Source organism: Dermacentor andersoni, chromosome 1, assembly GCF_023375885.2.
Source record: "Dermacentor andersoni chromosome 1, qqDerAnde1_hic_scaffold, whole genome shotgun sequence".
NCBI lineage: Eukaryota > Metazoa > Arthropoda > Arachnida > Ixodida > Ixodidae > Dermacentor > Dermacentor andersoni.
In genome coordinates this window covers 382,995,342-383,018,481 of record NC_092814.1, presented here as the reverse complement: position 1 = coordinate 383,018,481, position 23,140 = coordinate 382,995,342, and the positions used below count along the sequence as shown (strand labels likewise).

Sequence of the window (23,140 nt, the reverse complement as noted above, 5' to 3'; positions counted from 1 at the left end):
AAAGATAGGTCGATGAACCTGAATTTAAGAGGCAGATATCATTAGAGAAAATGCGACCTTCAACGAGTTGCCCTCTTTCATCAGTTCCGTCACTATCCCAAATAGTACAATGAGCATTAACCTCTCCTACCAAAACAAAGGGCTCCGGTAACTGTTTTGTTAAATTTTCAGTGTTTAATAGGGCAATGTGTATGGGGTGGACGGTACAGTGAGCAAATAGTGGTAGTCTTTTGAAATAGAGTGCTGACGGCTGCATCCCCTGAAGACGTATTCAATCGGACATTTCAGGTAGGAGTGCCGCCCTTCACAGCTATAGTGACTCCTACTGACAAACGGCTGGAAAATTCGCGGTCCTTTCGGACAGCGGTCACACCTTTAAGGATTTGACTATTTTTGGATCTAAATTCGTTTTAGATAGAGTACCTCAGGCAAAAACTTGATGATGTCTTTGATGTCACCCAGATTCTGTAGACACGTCTTCAGTTTCAATGTTTGATGAAGGCCACGATTATGAATTTAAAAAAATCTACTGATGTGCGTGAACCTAAAAGTAAGAGGTGGCATGCGTTAAGGAAGAGTACTCGTTTGAAGGGCAGCAACCACTCAGGTTACCTGCTCTTTTTTGGTGCAGTTACTAGTAGCTTGTCTTTAGAGTTTTCAGCAGAGCGCTGTTCTTTTGGCGCCGATGACGCCGCTGTTTTGGGTGCGAGGTTCGTCGCCTTCTCTGAGGCGCTGGGTGATCGAGAGGCACGCGCCTAGAATGCGTCTCGAGCCTGGGCGTTGGAGTTAGCCTTGCGAGCTGCGGAACAGCTCTCTGCAGGCTCGTCTTTGATGATGATGGTCCAGCACTCACTCCTGCCAACAAAGGGGTGGATGGATTTATTACGGGAGCACTGGCAAACAACATTACATAATGCCTCACTTTCACTTTTGAATATCCTCAAAGAACACTGCGAAGAGCAAATCGAAACTTTTAACCACAGACTTAAGAACATAACGCTGACACCAGATGAGAAGAGAGATTTAGAACATTACGGCGAAAAACAATCTAGAAAATTGGTTCAAAAACAAAGGAAAAAAGCAAATTTTAATCAAAAAACAACCTCCCAACCAAACAGCCACCACACCCAGACAAGAGGGACCTCGAGCTTAGAAGTACCAGACAGGAAGGAAATTTCCACAGAACTAAACCGCTCCAATGTTATAGACATTTCTAAAACATTAAGTCAAAAAGAAATAGCCGTACTCAGCAAGGGCTTAAACTTTTGCCCCACGAACAACACAATAAATGAATTCGAGCTTCACAAGGACCTCTCAGAATTCTCCCGACGAATGCGTATCCGACACTTTTTTGCAGACACACCAGACACCGGGGCGACACCACTTAGAGCCCAATCCACTTGGACTCCCGAACCAGAACAAGCCATAGAACTTGACATATACCTTAAAACTATCACTAAAGAAATTATAAGCCAATCCAAGACATCTAAGCGACCTAAAAACATAACTGCGTCGGAGAGTCATATCATTTCAAATCTGAGCTGCCGGAATGACATTGTTATTAAGGAAGCAGATAAGGGTGGAAGTATAGTTATTTGGCCAATAGAAAAATACAAGCACGAGGCTTACAGACAACTAAACAACCCAGAACATTACCGCAAACTAGATAACGATCCGACATTGTCCTACACAGTGACAATTACCAAAAGGCTGAAATCACTTTTGGCTGATGAATTGATAACACCATCAGAATACAAATTTCTTAAACCAAGCAACAAAACTGCCGGACGTTTTTACCTCCTTCCGAAAATTCATAAAATTCCATCCGCTGAACTATACACTGCTATTATCCCAGGCCGTCCGATAGTATCAAACAACAACACCCCGACAGAGAGCATCTCCACATTCCTTAACCACTACCTTGGTGACTTGCCAAAAGCACTTCCGTCATTTGTACAAGATACGCCCCACCTGCTGAGAATTATCGAAGACATTAATACTAAAGGCACACTACCCCACAACACAATTCTCGCAACACTAGACGTCACGGCGCTGTACACCAACATTCCAATCCCTGTTGGTTTATCTTCGATAAAACAAACGCTGTCTAAACACAGTGCACAACACTCTACTGAAGTCTACCTGTCTCTCCTTGAATTAGTTCTCACACATAACTACTTCGAATTTGAAGAGAGTTACTACCTACAGATACATGGTACAAGCATGGGTACGCCTTTTGCACCAACCTACGCGAACATATTTATGGGGATTCTAGAAACAGATTTCCTATCGCGCTGCACTACCAAGCCCCACACATACCTACGATACATAGACGACATACTCATAATCTGGGGACATGGTCAAGACAGTCTAGATAAATATGTAGCCTTTCTAAATTCTGTTCACCCAACAATAAAATTCACATCAGAATCCTCAACTGAGCGCATAAACTTCCTGGACACAACAATATACATTGACAATGGTGAACTAAAGACAACGCTGTATAGGAAACCTTTCGACAAACAACAGTACCTAGAATATACCAGCCACCATCCCAGACATTGCAAACAAGGCACCTTTAAAGGCCAAGCCACACGACTACGTCGCATTTGCGTTGAAAACCAAGACTACATAGATAGACTCGATCACCTTAAAGAAACGCTATCAAACAGGAACCACCCAAACAGTGACCTTCAAACAGCTTACATCGCTGCAACCAAACTTGATCGAGCCGAGGTCCTCAAGCCCCGCCCGAGGATCACAAGAACAACAACGCCTCTTCTTACTACTAAATTCTCAAACGCACTCCCAAACGTAAATAACATCCTAAGTAAATACTACCCGATTCTCACCAGCAACCAGAAACTTAAGAAGATTTTTCCCGACCCTCCCAGAGTGGCCTACAGACGCAACACTAATTTTAAAGATGTTCTTGTGCACGCCAAACTACAGAAAAAGAAGTTGGGAACCAATCCCTGTGGCCGCCCCAGGTGCTCTACATGCAAACACATTCAATCTACTACTACAGTAAAAAGTACAGCGTCGAATTACACACACAAGGTAACTTCGGCTTTCACCTGCACATCAAGCAACGTAGTCTACTGTCTACAATGCGCCGCTTGTAGCAAACAATACATAGGTGAGACTGGACAACAAATTAATACAAGACTCAACGGTCACCGCGCGGACACAAAACACAATTTACCCAAAGAAGTAGCCAGCCACTTTAATGAACATGGACATATGTTTGACAAAGCAAGGCTCTATATACTACAAACAAATTTCCGTTCCCCTCGCGAAAGGAAGTATACGGAATCATACCTCATACACAAGTTTAATTGCCTACACCCGACAGGAATTAATTTGGCACGCGGCAACTTAGAATCTTTAAAAGCTGTAACTTAAATCTGAAACTCTCATATCATCAACCAATACACAAAACACATTAGGCCACCAGCCAACTTTAATTCTTAACCTCACCTACTCTTCCATTTCGAAAAAATTTTTTCCTGCCTACTATTCAATTTAATGTACTCTTTCAGGTTTTTACGTCTATACCAACTGTACGATCCCCTTCTTCCATGTACACTTGCCCCCTTCTGCGCGCGTCACCCTCCTGTTTGTTATACCGGTTCCGGCCCCCCTCCCCCTCTCCCTTCCCTCCCCCCCCTTTTTTTTAATCCTTTTTTTTTTCTTGAAATCCCCCCGACAACACATTCCGAAGTCAATATGCCTTTTTCGGCGCCTCAACCCAGAGTATCGACATCTCTGGATGCCGCCGTAACGACACCTACGTTAAGCGCGTGGGGCAGTGCCCCTTGAAAGACCATGCCGCTGCCTTTCAGTCACCCCATACATTGCACCGCAGACTCCTCGTCGCCACCTTAACTATTTCAAAATTAGTCGACGTATTACTACTATGCTACTCAAGTCACTTTCAACTCATGTTTTTTTTTTTTTTTTTGTCTGGGTTTTCTCCTTTCTCTTTTCTTTTTCTTTTGTGTTACTCGCGCGCTGACCGCTTGACCGACCGTTTTAATGCCTCAAAAACATGCCGCCAACGACTCCCCCTGAATACCTCCTAACCTTTCGCATCCCCAACACGCTCCCAAGCCCCCGTATTTCTTAGATTTCACTTTTCTCCTTCTTTTTCTTTCACTCCCCCCCTTTTTTGTCTGTCTCGGTGCCGCCCTGGCTTTCCCCACACCCCCCCCTTTTTTTCTTTTTTTTCCCCTTTTTTTCTGCTTCTATTCCTTTTCTTTTCGCCCCGCGTGCCCACTCTAACGCTCTTGTCCCCTCGTCTTGAGAATGAAGCTCACAGACGTCGGACGAGAGCGCTTGTTTCCTCTTGTAATCTCTCTGTTTAAAACCAGCCGCCAGCGACAACACCCGCACGTGACGTCACTGCACTAACCCTTTAAAACTAACACGCCGAGGATGACGAGGCCGCCTTTGACGAAGATAGGTCCTCCTATCGAAACGTTGGCCAGCCTGTCTGAGGCACTTCATCCCTGTTTACAAACTTTATACCACTGGTTATTTCGAGGAATTCTAGCCTTCGCCATATTTTTCTTAGAGGCATTTCGCATCCAAGAAAGCGATAGCTTACACATAGTTGTTTCTTCACATGTAAGGCTTGGTAACGTGGAAATGTCTAGGTCGATTCGGGAGGTAAGTTGAAAAGGTGTTTCGGTGCGAGCATCTTTTCAGATTCTATCTGGAAGCCGGAGGAAGGCTTCTTCCATAACATGGTATCAAAATTCGACGTTGCTGGCAGCCAATGACCACCGGGCCTAATAAGAGGACGCTACATGTTCCTAGAAACCTGCAGATGTCAGCTATGCAGAGCAACTATAGCCTAGAGTATATACACAAGATTGGATATATTACACATGGTTAGCCCTTCCCACCCAGTAATTCGCAAGTCAGAAGTGATCAGAAGACAGCGAAGATGAAAAGTTGACAGTTAAAAAAATTATTGAAAATGCGGGAGGAAAAAGCGACTGCTCATTTCTTCCAGGTGTGTCAGTCTGGAGGCGGTGTCTCCGTGAAGCAAAAGCCGAACAGGTGTGTTGTCTCTGCCAAGGGGCCTTAAAGATCCGAACACTCGGCATAGGCTCAATTCTAAGGATCCCCCTTTCCCCGTACATGGCTAAGCCGCGCACTGCAAGGCGTGGGAAGGTCCAACCCCCATGTGCTCGGGTTCGTGGTGTTGCAACACACTAGACGCCTGCTGAGGCAGACGCCCCTGCGGGGCTATTGTAAAAAACTTTCGCGCATTGGGAGGAAGGTATATATCATTCCGTATGCATCATTCAAATTAGACAAGGGCAAGCGAAAGCTCGCGTCTCATATGCCCCTGTTGCAAAAATTAGGCAGAACACGAATTCTGGGGAAGAACTGTTTTTAGCAATTCACAATGACAACCTAAAATTACCAATTATCAGCAATTATTATACTACAAACTGTTAACTGTAATATTTAGTTTCAAGATACACACGAAGACATCGACGAAATTCTTTCGCAGATGCCAGGCTTCGCCTGTGGGTGCATTCGTGTGTGTAAATCAAATACTTGCAGTTACAATGTGTTTTTGTCGATTGCAATTGAACATTGACTTAGAAGTTACTATATACGAATTCTTTCTAAGCATTAATGCTGTATAGCTGCGTATTCCTGATACAAAGTATGTAACGAGGGTAAAATATTTTGATAATTCTGCGCTCAATGAGTTATACAAAACGAAAAAACCTTGGAGCCGTAGATACAAGTTTCAGATATACTAAGCGGTAAAATAATTCATGAGGAGGTCCCAGAGACTGTCATGACAGCATCCTATACAACTTAAAGCAATGAAAGGTAAAGATGTAGGAATGTGATAGAATCTCAGCGCAATGCTAGTGTACAACATAACGTTGCTTTATCAATATACTATTATTGGATAAATTAGCCATTGTAAATGAGTAGTTAAATGCATTCAATAGAAGCCTGCACAAGAAATTATCTACAAATATAAAAATGAAGGACGAACAGATTGTGTCAGGCGGTAATCATGTACGCGATAAAAGTCGTTGAAATAGTAATTAGCAACAATCGTAGAAAAGTGGTAATCATATAATTTGAAACAATAAAACGTAAACGTTCTATAATGGAAAGAACATTCTTAAATAGTGAATAATCAGATTGAGAAATCAAATAACATTCAATAATTTAGAGAAAATAAAAAAGAAGCAGTTTTGTCCGAAAGGCAAAGCATCGATCGCGATAGCAAATTGGTAGACAGGTATACGAAGTAAGGACAGTTGTTTATCGCCGTATATACTTGGAAACATTCGCTTACTAACTGAATTTGTCAGCGCGCACAAGCAAACATGAACACATCACACTTGATGAGCGCGGACACTCGCTGTCAAACCCGCCATGGTTGCTTAGTGGCTATGGTGTTGGGCTGCTAAGCACTAGGTCGCCGGATTGAATCCCGGCCGCGGCGGCCCCATTTAGATGGGGGTGAAATGCGAAAATACCTGTGTGCTTACATTTAGCTGCGCGATAAAGAACCTCGGGTGGTCAAATTTCCGGAGTACCCCACTACGGCGTGCCCCATAAACAAGTCGTGGTTTTGGCACATAAAGCACCATATTAAAAAAAAGACAACTCGCTGTCGAAGCGATGGCGTGAGCAAGCGCGGCAGCAGCAGCGAGTGAAGTGACCTCGCGCGGTCTATCGCTTCAACGCAAGAGAGGCGAGAACACAACGCTCACAAAGGTATGAGCCGTCTGCAGATGCCGTCTGCAGATGCGCGGTTGCTGCCGGAGCACAACTGCACCCCTCCTCTCTCCCGTCCCCTTCGGTCTTTCCCGCGACAGAAGACTGCGCCTTTGTTCTCCGCTTCCTTCCTTCGCGGGCGTCAGATTCAGCAGCAATCGTCGGCTTCCGTCGCGTACCTTCGCTCGCACATACAGCATACGACGCGCGGTTGTTATCAACCTTGGACCTTATACGGAACATCACGGTGAAGGCAAAAATGCGCCTGGAGTGTCCATATTATTACTCTCGCAATACAACTTTAGTAGTCTTGATGATGAGCTTATGAATAAGATGCATTTTCGTGATGGGAGACCGTATTGCAGATAGATGCGAATGAATGCATGGCAAACCGACGTGAGAATGTCAGGAGGAAAATAATACTGAGGTATTTCTCATAAGGATTCCTTAGAGAAGCTGCAATTTAGGGGACGTGGCTTGGTCATAATGGGCAAATTTAGAGATGCAGAAAATAAATTTTTCCACCATACCTTTCTTCGAGCGTCAAAAGTGGCAATATGTATTATCAGGTGAGACGGGAAATTGTGCGGTCCATACCAAATAAATAAGAAGAGGACGGGGTTTGTGCTCCAGTTTGTTATCGTCCTTATTAGTGAACGAATCGGAGATGACACAGATATAATTTCAATGTCAGCCTTACGAGCGTATTGAACGCTATGTTCACGGCTGAAAGCGAGTAAGAGTATGTAATGCTAATTTTGTTGAAGGGCCATGGTGAAAACCATATTCCTGTAGCATAGGAAGATGGAACTTACTGAAATAGCGTAGCATATCGCTAACAAGTATCCTTTGTTAAATATTGCTTAAAAAAGAGAGAGAGAGAGAGGAAAGGGGAAAGGCAGGGAGGTTAACCAGAGAAAAAGATCCGGTTGGCTACCCTACGCTGGGGAGAGAGGGGAGGGGGAGGTAAAGTGGTAAAAAAGTAGAGATAAGGAAAGGAAGGAGAATAGACACACAATCACAGTCGGTCACTGTCACTGAATACTGTCATTGCACAGCACAGTGACACTTGAAGCACTGTCAACACCTGTTCAGGCTACAGCAGCCTGTCCAATTCTGTGGCCCTCAAGAACCGCAACAGTGCACTCGTCGCCCTCTGCTGCGAAGGCTTATGATGGCGGTATTTTAAAATAAGTTCCTCTGTGAGAGGTCTTTGGTCAAAGCGCGCTATCGCGGTTGCGAGTGATTGTCTCTGTAAATTCTATCGAGGACAGTCACAAAGAAGGTGTTGAAAAGTCTCCTCGTCACCACAGTCCTCACACGAGGCGTCGTCGGCCCATCCAATTCGGTAAGCGAAAGACTTGGTGAAAGCCACCCCTAGCCATAGTCGACAAAGCAGGGTAGCTTCGCGACGGCAGAGTCCAGGTGGAATACAAAGGCGTAGAGAGGAGTCAAGATTGTGGAGTCGGTAGTCGTGAAAACTTCCAGCGTTCCACAAGGAGAACGTGATGTCACGGCTGATCAATCGAAGTTTTCGAGCGGCATCTGTCCTTGATAACGGTATCGGCTCCTCTTCGTCCCCTTGAAGAGCCGACCGAGCAGCGTTATCAGCGTGTTCGTTCCCTATGACTCCGCAGTGACTTGGAAGCCACTGAAATGTCACGTGGTGTCCTTTATCAGTTAAGGTATGAATGAGTTCTCTAATCTCAAATACCAGTTGTTCGTGTGGACCGCGCCGCAGGGCCGGTAGCAGAGATTGCAGTGCAGCCTTCGAGTCACTGAATATTGACCATCTTCGAGGTTGTTCTTGGCTGACGAGACGAAGTGCAGCGCGAAGGGCTGCAAGTTCCCCGGCCATCGGTGTCGTTGGGTGACATGTCTTGAAACTGATGGTGGTGGCTTTCGCTGGGAAGACCACGGCTCCAGAGGAACACTGGAGAGTTGCCGATCCATCAGTATAAATATGTACGTGTTCGGCGTACCTCTCGTGCAAAAGGAGCAGAGTTAGTTGTTTAAGAGCAGGTGATGACAGCTCAGATTTTTTCCTGATTCCTGGTACGGTGAGGTGTACTGCGGGTCGAGCCAAACACCATGGAGGAATCGATAGCTTAGTTGCGGGGGTGAAGCCTGATGGGAGGCAGGTATAATACTTCGAAATCGTAGTACAAAATGCTGCCTGCGGCCTTTCTGACGGTAGTGTTGCCAGATGGTGGGAACAGGCACGGGCAACGTGCCTAATGTGCACTCTCAACACCTCTACCGCAATGTGTGTTTGTATAGGTTGGTCCCGAGCAATCGTAATAGTCGCTGCTGTCGATGTGCATTTTGGCAAACCAAGACAAACCCTGAGAGCCCGAGCTTGAATAGCCTGTAGAGCACGAAGATTTGTCTGGCAGGTGTTGGTCAGTAAGGGCAAACTGTATCTCAAGAAGCCCAGAAAAAGAGCCCTGTACAATTCCAACATTGCATACACTGACATTCCTCAAAAGTTTCCTCCCAGAAACTTGAAATGTTGGGAGATTGCTGTCAAACGCTTTTTCAAGTAGGTCACGTGCGGGCTCCATGACAGATCTCTATCAATGATTATGCCAAAAAATTTGTGAGTCTTCTCATAAGAAATTATCTGGCCATTTATTGATATGGCGTAGGGTGTCATTGGTTTGCGAGTGAACGCCAGCAGTGCACATTTGTCTGACGAGATTTCAAGACCTTGGTTGCGGAGGTATATAGCTGTTAGAGTAGCAGCTTTTTGAAGTCTTGCACGTATCTGAGGACGTGTCACACCTGAGGTCCATATACATATGTCGTCGGCGTACATTGATATCTTGATCGCTGCTGGCAGATGATCAACGAGACCAATGAGTGTGAGGTTGAATAGGGTAGGGCTTAGTACACCGCCTTGAGGAACACCTCGGTACGTGTAGTGTAGTGCCGTTTTGCCATCACCGGTACAGACAAAGAACGATCTCATAAAAAGGTAATGAGAGATCCATTGGAAAACTCGACCACCTAGGCCAACCATCTCAAGAGCATCGAGGATAGCCTCGGGAGATACGTTATCGTATGCTCCCTTGACATCCAAGAACAAAGCTGCAGATAGTCTTTTGCGTGACTTTTGAAGCTGGACGTACGTAGCGAGATCAACAACACTGTCTACTGAAGAGCGATCTCGTCGAAAACCAGCCATGCAATTCGGTAACATGTTGTAGTGCTCCAGGTACCATTCCAAGCGGGCAAGGATCATCTTTTCCATTATCTTTCCCACACAGCTGGCCAGCGCTATTGGGCGGTATGAGGTGGGTTCAAGTGGGGACTTGCCTTGCTTCAGGAGAGGGACCAAGCGGCTTATCTTCCATTCTTCGGGAACCATGCCATCCTGCCATGATAAGTTGTAGAGATGTAACAGTTCTCTCCGTGCGCTATCACTCAGGTTGTTCAAGGCGCGGTAGGATATTCCATCCGGTCCCGCGGATGAAGAACGCCTGCATAGAGCAAGAGCCGCTTCTAGTTCCTCCATTATGAAAGGAAGATCCATGCAGCCGTCACGTGAAACAGGGATGCGACTGGGGGCTGGAAAGCCTGGACCGCTTGCTTGGCCAGCGATCCTTGCACAAAAGTCCTCTGCAACATCAGCCTCTAGCCGCCCCTGGAAGAGCGCCAGCGCTTTGAATGGGAAGCGTTGTTCAGGGAGGGAACGTAGACCACGTATGGTTCTCCAGATGTGGGAAAGTGGCTTTCGGGGGTCTAGTGACTGGCAGAATCTTGTCCAACGTCGAGATGCCAATCTATCCATGCGACGTTGAATTTTCTTTTGTAGTCGTCTGGCTGTCCTAAGGTCTTCGATGGATTTTGTACGCCGGTAACGCCGCTCCGCACGACGACGGAGTGCACGAAGTCGCTCCAACTCTATATCCAATTCCGTGCGCTTCGACGAAACCGTGACCGTGCGCGCGGCGTGTAGCATTGCAGACTTGATTGCTTCCTCTAATCCAGAGGACAAGCCCTCTCGACAAGCATCCTCCATGGTGGAAGTAAAAGTGGTCCAATCAATTAATCGAATGGTGTTCCGTGGGGTAGGACTGGACATTCCTTTGATGACAAGGTATGTGGGAATATGATCACTCCCGTGTGTCTCGATATCCGAAAACCATTTAACATATCTTGTGAAAGTGCTGGAGACGAAAGCTAGGTCAAGACAGCTGCCATAATTCACGCCTCGTATAAACGTTGGGCTGCCATCATTCAGGAGTGAAAGGCCGTGGTTACAGGCGAAGTTTACAAGTCTTTGCCCTCTTGCATTTGTTCTTGCGCTTCCCCATGCTATATGGTGCGCATTAAAATCTCCGATGATGACATATGGGATAGGGCACACAGACAAGATGTTCGTTAATCGTTTGGGATCAAAAATACTTGAAGGCGATATATAAACGCCTACAAGTGTAAACATGAGTTTGCCCTTTTTAATTGTTAGGCAAACGTATTGATTTTTATCATGAGGCGGAATCGGCTGGCGAACATAGGTCAGTTCTCGACGAATAAAAACGATGACTTTGCTGCATGCATTAGTTGTTGCGGATATAACAGCTTCGTATCCCGATAATCTGACTGGTTTTGATACATTAGGCTCACATATGACAATGACTGGGAACAAATTAGTATATATATACTGACGAAAGTCCGAAAGGCGTGATTTTAGTCCTCTTGCGTTCCACTGTATGATCGACGCTGCCTTGACTTCCTCTCGAAACGATGGGGGATGGCTGGCCATGTCTCTATTCGAGGGACTCAAGCACTGGGCTTAAGGCGTCCAGTACTTTTAGTGCATTTTGAGCAGACGTAGTTCCAAGGTTCGACAGAATCGCTCGAATGGCATCTATGAGGGGACGCAGCATTGAAAGGACTTGACGATCTACTTTGGGCGCGGCATCAGCGGCAGGAGTAGGCTCCCGAGCGGGCTTAACAATCTGTAGTTTTGTGGGAGATTGCTGGCTCGGAAGCGCAGGCCATTCTTCTTGAGACAAATTCCTTTCAGGCGACTCCCTTGTGCTGTTCAGCCCCTTTTTGGCCTGATTAGAGGACGTGGGTGCTACAATGGAAGCGGCCCCCTCCTTTCGCGGTTCTGCCTTTTTTGAAGAGGTTCGGTGACGCCGACGCCGACGCCGGATCGTTGCAGCAGCCTCCCTGTGTGTCGAATTGTCCCGAACCATTTGCTTGAGAACAGCGACCTCTTTCTTGATGCGAGGGCAGTCCCTAGACGAGGCAGCATGGAAACCATTACAGTTGCCGCACTTTAGGACAGTAGCCCGGCACGTCTCCTCCGCGTGAGGTTCAGCACAACGGGGACACAGTATCGAGTTTGGGCAGACACCCTTGACATGTCCCAGCCTAAAGCACTGATGGCATTGAAGAGGCTTTTGTACGAAGGGCCGAACAGGGTGTCGGAAGTGACCGACTTTGACGTGTGTTGGTAAGCAATGTCCTTTGAAGATCAGTTTGACGCAGCGCGATGTTCCAAGGCGGCTCACACGCGTGATGACAACACCCTCACTTGCTGGTTTGACGAGGATAGGCAAGTCCGCGTTGGGAATGGCGACATCGATGTCATAAATGACACCTGCTGTGGATGCGTCATCCATCGGGATATATGAACGCACTTTGATGCGCCCTAGCACCGAGATTTGCTTCAGTTTTTCGAGCGCACTCCCGTTGTTAACATCAATTGCGAGGACATTTTTGCGTGCATTTATACGAATGTCCTTAATTTCATTCGGCACGACCCCTTCCAAGAAAACAGATAGTTCTTGCCTGTTTAGCAGTCGGAGGTTGTTTGAGGGCTCTTCGGGTACGAACACGATGGCGTGAGGCCAGCGTTCAGGCCTTGACTTCAGAGTCGCCGTGCTCGCTTGCATTGATGGGTTCGCGTTGACAGTCCTCCTTTTGGCCCTCTTTCTGCGGACAGTGATGAAGCTATCATCCGATGAGTCTTCATCCGACATTGAGTATAGCTCAGTGTCCTCGGTGTCACTGAGCACGCTTCCTCTCTTCCTCGTGAGGGACGGCCTTGATGACCTCTGGCCAGGAGGGCCTCTGGAAGGCTCCGCGTCCATGGCCACAAAACCGGGAGCCAAGGCACCAGGAAATTCCGAAGAATTCGTCGGAAAACAGAGAACACAGATAGAAGCGTTCTAAGAAGAAGGCACTTCGTCGTCGTCCGTCGACAATCTTTCAAGTATTGCTTAAGAATGATAGTATGCATATGGGCCTGTATTGTTACATGAGTTATGGGTCCCTTTTTTTAGGCACAGGGACCACTTTGTCGCATTAGGAAATTTCAGATTATGCTTAGAGGTCTTTGCAGAATTCCGCGTTGCGGGAGACGCAAACGTGAGCAGCAAAAATGGTGGCGCACGTTAAGTGACGGTCGTCGTGAAGAAGTGACCGTGTGCTTACGCACCTGACTGGTAGTGTGTAGCAAGGTGCCATATAGTGTGCGTGCAGCGCGGTATAGACTGCTCAAACGGACGCGCCGGGCTGACTGCCGCTTCATTTAAATCGCAGCTTCCCGCAACTTCAATCAGCGACACTGCGATAGCAACCTTCACGACCGCTTCTGCACATTTGCTGATATAAAAGCCGAAACAAGAAAGGTGGGCCGGAAGCGCTGCTATGCAACCAACCACGAGGTGACAAAACCAAACAAAACAGCGCGGTACGGTACAGTAGTGCAGTTTTATTTATTGTTGTTTGAAATATTCACGAATTAAAGTGCAAATGTTCGGAGCCTCTGTGTGTCCCAACGGTCAGTGGCTAGTAGTGGGGCCACTCACATAAATACAATTGGCAGTATTTTAAAGGGAAGCTGAAAGCTTTTCCAGAAAAAATGAGTGAAGAGCAGTACGTAGTGGTTTTCAGCCCTCTGAATTCGAATATCGCATCGAAATTGAGCGAAAGAAAGCGCAAACATATTTTATTTCGACGAAAAGTGCAGCAGCCGACACGCCCAGCTCGCGCGCCTCGTTTCCGCCTGTGATTGGTCGGGCGCCTCGTGACGTCAACAATGGTGTTCGTCCGGACGGACTGCTGCCGCTACACACGAAGCACGGTGCAAGGTAGTTTGGTGCTGTTTTGCTGAGACGGTCATGGAAAATTTCGAGAGCTTGCGTTTCTCTTAGGAGTTCGGCGTTAAGTCCAAACTCCACGAGAGTGATTTCGCACGACGGTAACGGGCGACGGCTTCGAGCGACAAAACGGGCCGTCGCTTGAACAGATCGCTCAGTGTTGTCGCTCGATCGCTCGTTTCTAGAAATCTAGAACTCGTCGCTCATCGCCCGGAAGTGCTATGAGCGACTAGCCAATAGTGCGAAGCCGGAACTGGATGTACATAACTCAAATACTACTGTTTGTCGCACGGAACGAGCAAACTATTGAATTTTACACGTACAAGAATAAGAACCTAGTGCAAGACCTTCAGAAATATTTTGTGCTCCTTTTTCAGTAAAATACATCAACTTAAATTGATAAAGCACGCGTCACGCTAGTTTCGGCGCGTATATTGCTGCCCTCATACCGGGAAGTCGTCGCTCAAAGCCGTCGCTGGTGTGGAGTTCGGCTTGCAGGCGACGAGTGAACGCGACAGCCATCGCCTGGCTTGTCGCGCTGTCGCTGTCGCGTGCAAGATCACTTGTAAGGGGTTTATACTTTACTCCCTACATGTACGAGCTGATTGCGAAGAGACGGCCTCTCCAAGAAGCAAAAAATGCTGGTGCAAGCACTGCTTTCCACGCGAACGAAGGCGAAGTGTTAGCATCTCCTTATGTTCGAAATGTTCTTTGGCGAGTATGTTTTTTGCTAAGCTGCATTCAGCGTTCCAGTGAGTACGTTTCCGGGCAAACAACTGTAGTGTTATGTTCCTGCATGCCTCCTTGTAGAACGTAAGCGGTGATGCGATCTTCGGCATTTGTGCGCTGCCCCAAAGCTATCGGCAATCTACACAGACGGTTTAAACGCGGGAAAAGTTTACCGGTTGTTGTAGCACGTGTAGTATAGAACCTTCATCAGCACGCCATCCGCACGCTACTCGTAACCGGCGAATTCCGTCGGCTACGTGAGATGGTTGGTTTCTTATGTGTGCGAGAGAAGGGGGAGTGCACTTTACGCTTGCACTGCGTTATGGTAGCTGCATGCAGGCTGTTTCACAACACACGTGCGAATAGAAAATTCGCGGCGCTTGGCGATGAAACCTGCGTCAAGGGTGGGAGATACACATGCACCTTCCGTTCAGCGTGCTAACACGAAGGAGAACCCAAAGCACGCATTATTGATAAACTCCGATAGTAATCGTCACGGAAGTGGTTATGAGCACAACAGTGTTGTTCTTGAGCGCTTGAAGTTGTTTCGCTTCACAGCAGCCTCCCACTTAGCTGAAAGCTTGTTGTCTTGCAGTAACTAAGGGAACATCGGAACATCGTCGCGGCCGCTGGTGTTCGTGCAAGCGTAGGCTGCACAGAACGCTGGAATGATCGGCCTACAAGTTCAATTGATGCTGCGCACGTCAACTACTACTCCTATATACACACAAAGAAAGGAATGTAGGGTCGAGCGAAGCAGATTAGGACGGCACGCACGCAGAAATAAGCCCGGTCAGGCACTTTCGCGGAGACTGCGAAGGAACGGAACACCAGTGCTGACGTCACCACGTCGCGGTTTCCGGTCTCCGCTCGCATCGTCAGCGTCAGCAGCAGCGCGCGGCGCTCGACGGGGGGTGGAGCTACAGCGCAATTTTAACCGATGATTGCGTCGCTCCTAAGTGAAAAATCCCCCCCAAAATTTTACCTACATGGTTTATAGGGTTCCCGCATCCGTATATGAGCGTCTTATTGAATTCGACAGACTCTTCAGTTTCCCTTTAACTTAATAGGAAACTTCTGCATCTATGCTGAAATACCTTTACAGTGAAATTAAAGAATACAAGAAATGTGTCAACACAGTTGGAGGGCAGGTAATTAGCGAGTGAAAGCTCGCTCTCCATTCGCACTTTATAGTAAAACACCATATAACACATATTTACGCGTAATGCAAAGGAAAGTGGTCCAGAAACAACAAAGACACAGCACCGAGACTGGGCGAGGCTGACTGTCGCAAAATTATGTGCGGCTGAGCACAGAACAGCGCTGACACCATTCTGCTCGAAGGTACAGCTGTGTGTTTTCCCTGCGTAATCGTGTTCACGATCACGCCGCTGCGGAAAATTTACACCATTAGTGAAATAGAATAGACTTGGTAATGTAGATATAGCTCTCTGTTTGTTTGGTTGAAATCTGCGCTACCAGGTCGCTACACCGTGCAGGCCACAAACGTTTGCGACCCCGCTCACTTGCTTTTCCGCCCGATCTGCCTGCATTTAGCGGAACGCCAGCCACTTGTAAAACTGCAGAATATTTTTGGAAGCTCTATTAGCGCTTGGTAACAAGACTGACCGACACTTGGAACGCAGCCGCTGTCGAGTGGTATAGAAGCCAAGCGTGAGCACAAGAATATGCACAAGAGCCCAATCTGCTAAGGTAAAAATGTCAATGACCGTCCGTCTACATGTTCCAGAATTTGTGTGCAGCGTATGTGGCCGGGTATTTCAGTTCCTAGATGCTATTGTATAGAATGTGTCCCGACTATCATACACCAAGATGTAAAAAAATATGCAAATGATACGTAGCTGCACAGAACCAAGGTAATGTTCGTTGCCGTCGCTTGGAGATACTCAGATCCTTTCTTTTAATTCCGCGTAATTACATAATTAGTCCAAATTAACACTGAAGTTTTCAAATAATACGGTTATATTAAAAGTGTCAATGATAACATTGTGAGTACGAGCGAATACGCGCAATGTGCTTAGAGCAGTCATTCGCGCGGCAGTTTTACGTGTATTCGTGGGATTCTTTCACGCGGAAAAACACTTTTATGTAGCACGTATTGAGCAACGGAAAGCTTTATCGGGTGTTTTTCATGTTGCTCTAAAATTTTCTCATTGATACTTTCAGTCTAGTTGTACTATTTGAGAAGGTGAATGATTAATTACGACTAATTATGTAATTTGGATCAATTCAAAAATATTTATGGGTATCTGCAAGCGGCGGCAACCAACATTAAATCTTGGTTCTGTCCAGCTATGTGATTTTTGCACACTTTTAAATTTTGGCGCATGGTAGTTTGGAAACCCTATAGACCGTTTCATCGGGCGAGGAGCATAGGGCGCGCGGCGAGCCTTTCCTCCTCTCTGGCTTGGGCGATCCAGCGCGGCGCTGCTACAAAGTATTGCTGTGGCGTGCTGCGGAACGATTTCGAGATGTTTTAGATCGTACTTTGTGAAATTTACACCATGTCCGTTGATATAAGGTCGTCAGGGAAGCCTTTCGGTGCATCGGTAACTACAGTAGGCGGAAATATGTCTTGGGGCACAAAAATGTGACGCGCTTTATCAGCCGTGGTGTACGCACATTATCAGTCGCGGTGTGTGTATGTGTTGTGAACTATTTTGCCTATATCGGTTGTAATTCAACAAAGAAAACCAGCGTCTCTGTATTACCAACATTAAATGGTAAATGTCTGTCTGAACTGTCTCATCGCTTGGCGTAGGGAGTAAAACATAAGAGCGCATGCTCGTGGAGGGCCAACCTAAGGCAACCACGAAACATCTAAGCGGCAGGCGCTATTTGTGATGCCCAGGCATCGTTCTCGCGCATTTCAAGTCTAGTAGGCTTGACATTACTATGTTTACGCTAGCCTTCCTCCATGAGGCCGATGGCGCTGCTCATAGGCGGCGTCACCGTGTTCACAATATGGCGGCACCTACGAAAAAACGGTGTATATACACAAGACGAGAATAGGTCACCGAGAGAGCCACCGGCTTGTTTTATTGGAAGAGAATGCAAGCATACAGAGATCGGAAAGCATAGCATGCGGGGCCCTGGAGCAGGACACAATGAGAGAGGGCATGATGACTGTGGCTCTTTAAGTTAGCAAAGCTCGTAATCCAGCTGTTCCTCAAAGTGATCCAGACACAAAGCGAAATATTATACATGGTAAAACACGTTTCGCAAGTCCAACCAGGCTCGCACTTTGCATGCACCCTTCGGCGCCGCCGGCAACCCAGTCCCCTGTGAACCCCTACCGCCGAACGCACCTGGTTCAGTGGACAACTAGGTGTCGCGCTGGATAAGTAGGGGGGCAAGGCCAAGAGATAGGTGCCAGTTTAGGCCACTGTGTAATTTATAATGCGAAGACGAAAGGGGAGAGGAGCCGGCGGGCTACAACACCCCTTCATGTGTACGTGCAAGTACCGTATGGGTGCCAATGAAGACGATGGGGCAGCGCGAAGCGGCCCCGAAATTACCACCCCAGCTGATGCGGTAGCGGTCGCAGAGAGTAAGCCTGCCTTGACATTTCCAGAGGGCGGCAAGAAATTTCAGAGTCGCGCTCGCCTAAGCCAGCACCGGCACGACCAACACATATCTGAGTAGAATGCCAATATTTATATCTCACTGACCAATGCATCGTAGTGAAGGAGGGAGCGATATCTAATGGCCACCAATGAAGTGAAAAAGAAGTGCAAACTTGGCAGAGCACGTCAAGCACAATAACTTTGACGCCATCAAGTGACTCCAACGAGCAGTCGGCTACAGGAGGCTGCTTGAAAGAATTAAGGATCGGCAGAACGCCATAGGTACGAAACTACCGCGGCCATGGCGGTGCTTTTACCTGTCAAAAGTCATATTTGTCTTTGGCGCTTAACTTTAAAGGACCTCTTAATCTTTTGCCATCGCAGCCCATGTTCATGTACCTGAGCACATTGGCGGCACATGGACAGACGGACGACCTCACCGCAGACGCCCCTGAAGAGAATTTGGCCAAGTTCCCGTATATTGGAGACAGAAACAGGACCCTATTGGCTGGTAAGTCGAGCGCGCAGGAAAACGTATTAAAGTACATGCAGTCTTCCCTTCCTCAAGAAAACATTGTTGACATATTCTTTGAAGTAATTGGTTCTTATTTTATAATATTGTTCGAAACATGTTGGCATTTTAGGAGGCGCAGTCTCCACGGCCGCGAGTAATTGGATATGCTAACCAGTTCCAATGCAAAAGACGTTCGTGCGGCCCACCAACCCAAGTCATACGATCCAACAAATACTTATAGAGACAATGCTCAAGATTGGCCTTCGTTTAAATGCTGCTGTGAACTGCGGAATAACTGTTTTCAGTCTGTCCCCCTGCACGCGGATAACTTCATCCACTAAGCGAAGGTGCTAATTATCGGTGAAATGGTGAAATTTGTTCTCAAGCCAGCACGATGCACCGAACACGGAACAATATTTACGAAGACGTTCACCTCGACGACGCAGTTTGCAGCAGACATAACTAATGCCTCGGGGCATTTACCGGATCTTTGTCACGAACTGATGAGCTATAAGTATTGCGCAGGTGTGCTTCATGTACGTTTAGGGAAGATGGAGGAATTTTAATCGAGAAATCCCACAATGTGGCGTCCAAAATCGCGGAGGTCATGTAATCTGCACGCCCTCTTTGATAGCACTCGTAATTAAAACGCATGCTTGGAATATTTTCTCGTTTTACGTTACTAAATAAAACTAATTTCTATCACGTAAAATTCAATTCATATGGTTGTTATTTGTGCCTCCGGAGACACTACCCAGAAACTGCCTTTGATTTTGTTAGTAAGCTATGCTGCTACAATATATGTAAAGCGCTAGTGCTCTTAAGAAAAGTCAGTCATGTTGTGACGTATTTCTGTACTAGTGCGTTTTTTACCTTCATTAATCTTTCTTTCCGTTTCAATCGTTCCTTTTAAACTTTCCGTAGAGTTTCTTTGTCGTGTCATACAAGTTAGTGTCGCCCAGCGTGATACGGTGTTCGTCTGATAACTTTCACTTTTGTAATTTCTTTATATGCACTCTTGCTAATGGCCTCTCTGAAGGTTAGCAGCGCTCTATGAGCAAAGTAACGCAAGAAATCTTTAGTGTAATTTTTGTCGCATGCGTATGTTTCTCGTGTTTTGAGGCTTTACCGAAAGAAGTGACGAAGCACTTTTGTGCGCCACTGTGAAAGCCTACAAAAATGCGTGCTCTGTCATGCGTGGTGCAATCCTTACTGCAATCACGCATATCAATTTGGCGCCAGCAGGTTGCCTAATCTAGCCATGAGCACGCTATAGAAATTAAAGAGAAAACTTCAACTACATTAATTTATAACAAACTGACGCTGACATACGATAATGTGTGACTGAGCTTAAAAAGTGGCGAGATGGACCAGTCATATTAAAGGTGACCAGACGAGTATTTAGGATCAGCATAGGTGTGGTAACCCTAACCTACATGACTGAAGCCACCATGCACAACATTATTGCAATCAGCAAAGCGGAAACAGGAGTAACTATAACTGCAATAGCGAGAACGCTATAAAATATAGCACAGTGCAGTTCAGGCAACGATTTGTACGTTACGTTATTGGTAAATCAATGCCGCTCAAACATTGAAATACGGCAAATTTTCGTTGGATGATTGGGCGGGATGAGACCCGAAAAAACGTGATCTTGCAACACGAAAATATTTGTTCTAACTCTTCGCGCTTGGAAACAGAGAGAAGTAATTGATAAACTTGATGAGAAATGCTGCCGCACCCGCATCAAATGCGATCAAATGAGAAGCCAACAATACAAGACACCAGAGGGCATCCACGCAGTAGTGTTTTGCTTTCTCTACAAGGCTAGAACGCAGTTCTATGATAGAGATATATTCTAGCTCCCCGATCAGTGGGGAAAATGCATGCACTGGAATGGCCACTATGTAGGAAAATGAATAAAAGTTTTAAAAACATAGCAAGAAAGTTTCACTTTCAGTGCAACCTAATGATTTGTCAAGAGTTGTTGCGTATCACTTTCATTATGGCTCTCCTAGAAGTGTGATGGCCGCAGTGGTGCGAATGTACGTGTAAACATTCTAACCGTATTTTTGTCGACGTTCTCCTAGGTACCTTGGATGCGCTAGACGAATCCGTGGGCCGCGTAGTGAATGCACTACACGGTCGTGGCATGTTATCTAACACGTTGCTGGTGTTCGCCAGTGACAACGGTGGTATTCCTTGGGGCCTGTGTTCCAATACTGGCTCCAACTGGCCGCTGCGCGGCACCAAGGGCACCCTCTGGGAAGGAGGCGTCCGCGTGCCCGCCTTAGTTTGGAGCCCGCTTCTGAGGCCCGGCCCACGCATTGTCCTGCCGCAGCTGGTGCACGTCGTCGACTGGATGCCCACGCTCTACTCGGCTGCCGGTAATGAATTTGCGGGGCATTTCACCTAGAAAGAAACTGAAAATTACCGAGAGCAAAAAAAAAATTCACGGACGAGTACTATACTCTCTAATGCGAAATTGAAGCACAGCTTTACACGTGTTTTCATTTCGCAATATATTGAGGCAAATAATTTTAGAGAGACATGTAGCAGAGTCGTCAATCGTTGAAAATTGGATCTGCGGGTCATGCGCGTCCGCTTTTGTAGGTGACTCGTCGAAGGTTTTGGTGCAATCGATGGTACCACGTGGCTTCCATGAAGTACTACACAATTCGAGTCGCGTATACAATCTGAATACAAAACCGCAAACCATGACAATAGAAACAATCGCAAACGAGACCAGACCAAGTAAATCAAACAATCGCGAGCGAGAGCTGACGCGAGCAGACGATAGTACGAAACGAGCGGTTCGGCTAAGAGCACATACGAGTACGCATTTAGCGGTCGGGCGGGTCCGCGTGACGCCTGTTTGCTGCGCGCACGTCACTGAAGGGGCCGCTCCCATTGGTCTCCGCCGTTCGGTGTGCTCGTTCGCTCGGTTACCGCCGTGGACGCCTACGCTCGCTGCAGGTACGGGCACCTAAGAGCTGCGCTCTAGAAAAACAGGTTATCACTAGGGCGAAAGCAAGCGAGCCTAATATTTCTACTCAGTCAACACATCGGGTGCGACGCTGTGGAGGCTAGAGATGCATGTTGTAGTGCATCTGTAGCACTACAACATAGTCTCGTAATTTTTTGCCAGCAAATATGGGAAACTCTTATATAAATACACTCAGTAACTAGCGAAAAAATTTTGATCCTTAAAAAATAACGGCGTTATACGACTGCTTGTACGTTATTTAGGATTAATTTGCTTTGCGTTGTTTTCCTTTTCGGGTTTTTAAATTGCAGCACGTCGCGGCAACCTCGCGCACATGCTCGCACTGCTAGCGCGCACTGAAGCACAGACTGGCTATAGCTTCACCTCTTTCGCTTTTTTCTTGTAATCCCACTAACCCGGTATGACGCTCAAAAGACGCCGTCGAAAATTCACGTGAGGAAAATTTCCAAGTGCCTTGAAAAAAAAAACAAATAAAATGTCCAGAGAAGTCACGAATCCACGTACTTTTCATTCATAAATATATCACTAAACCACTTGACCAGGAAACTCGCGGACATGGCCGAATTTCTTGCGCCGTTTCAACGCGTTGTACGCTACGTATAAAGCGGAGTATAGTCTTGCCCCGCTTGCCCTTTTCAGATGACCGCTCGCAAAGGTAAGCCAATACCGACTCGTCAGGTTGCTAGTTGCTAGTTACCTTGAAGCAACATACCTTGTTTTGTGTTTATCGCTTCTTTTCACTTCACACTCTTAAACTGTGTCCTAGTTATCGCTTTAAGCTGCGCTCATTTAAACATATCCATTAGATATGCTCAACTCAGTCGACGGCTCGCATTCCAGCGACAGTGGTGGGGTTTCAATGGCCATATGTCTAACATACCTTGCTGCTGTGATTCTGGGACACCAGCGACTCTAGTTGTCATAATCATTTTGGACGCCTCTACTATAAGGTATAATAGTGTATAGTCGACTATAGTGTATAACAGCTGTGTCTTACCAGTACTCACGTTCGGGGCAAAAAGCTGGAGGCTTACGAAAAGGGTTCTACTTAAATTGAGGACGACGCAGCGAGCTATGGAAAGAATAATGATAGGTGTATCGTTAAGAGATAAGAAAAGAGCAGATTGGGTGAGGGAACAAACGCGAGTTAATGACATCTTAGTTGAAATCAAGAAAAAGAAATGGGCATGGGCGGGACATGTAATGAGGAGGGACGATAACCGATGGTCATTAAGGGTTACGGACTGGATTCCAAGTGAAGGGAAGCGTAGCAGGGGGCGGCAGAAAGTTAGGTGGGCGGATGAGATTAAGAAGTTTGCAGGGACAACATGGCCACAATTACTACATGACCGGGGTAGTTGGAGAAGTATGAGAGAGGCCTTTGCGCTGCAGTGGGCGTAACCAGGCTGATGATGATGAT

The 23,140-nt window shown here is 46.7% G+C and overlaps 1 protein-coding gene across 1 annotated transcript in view; it reads right to left on the bottom strand.

The window, feature by feature from the left end:
• Positions 1 to 204: 204 nt before the first annotated feature.
• The window catches only part of LOC129381796 (uncharacterized), a 34,129-nt gene continuing 11,193 nt past the window's right edge, over positions 205 to 23,140 (bottom strand). Inside the window, exons 2-3 of the mRNA XM_055064955.2 lie at positions 20,779 to 21,125; positions 205 to 855 (exon numbers count right to left, since the gene is read on the bottom strand). The gene's annotated coding sequence lies outside the window, so the exon portion shown is untranslated. The remainder of the gene's footprint in view (positions 856 to 20,778; positions 21,126 to 23,140) is intronic.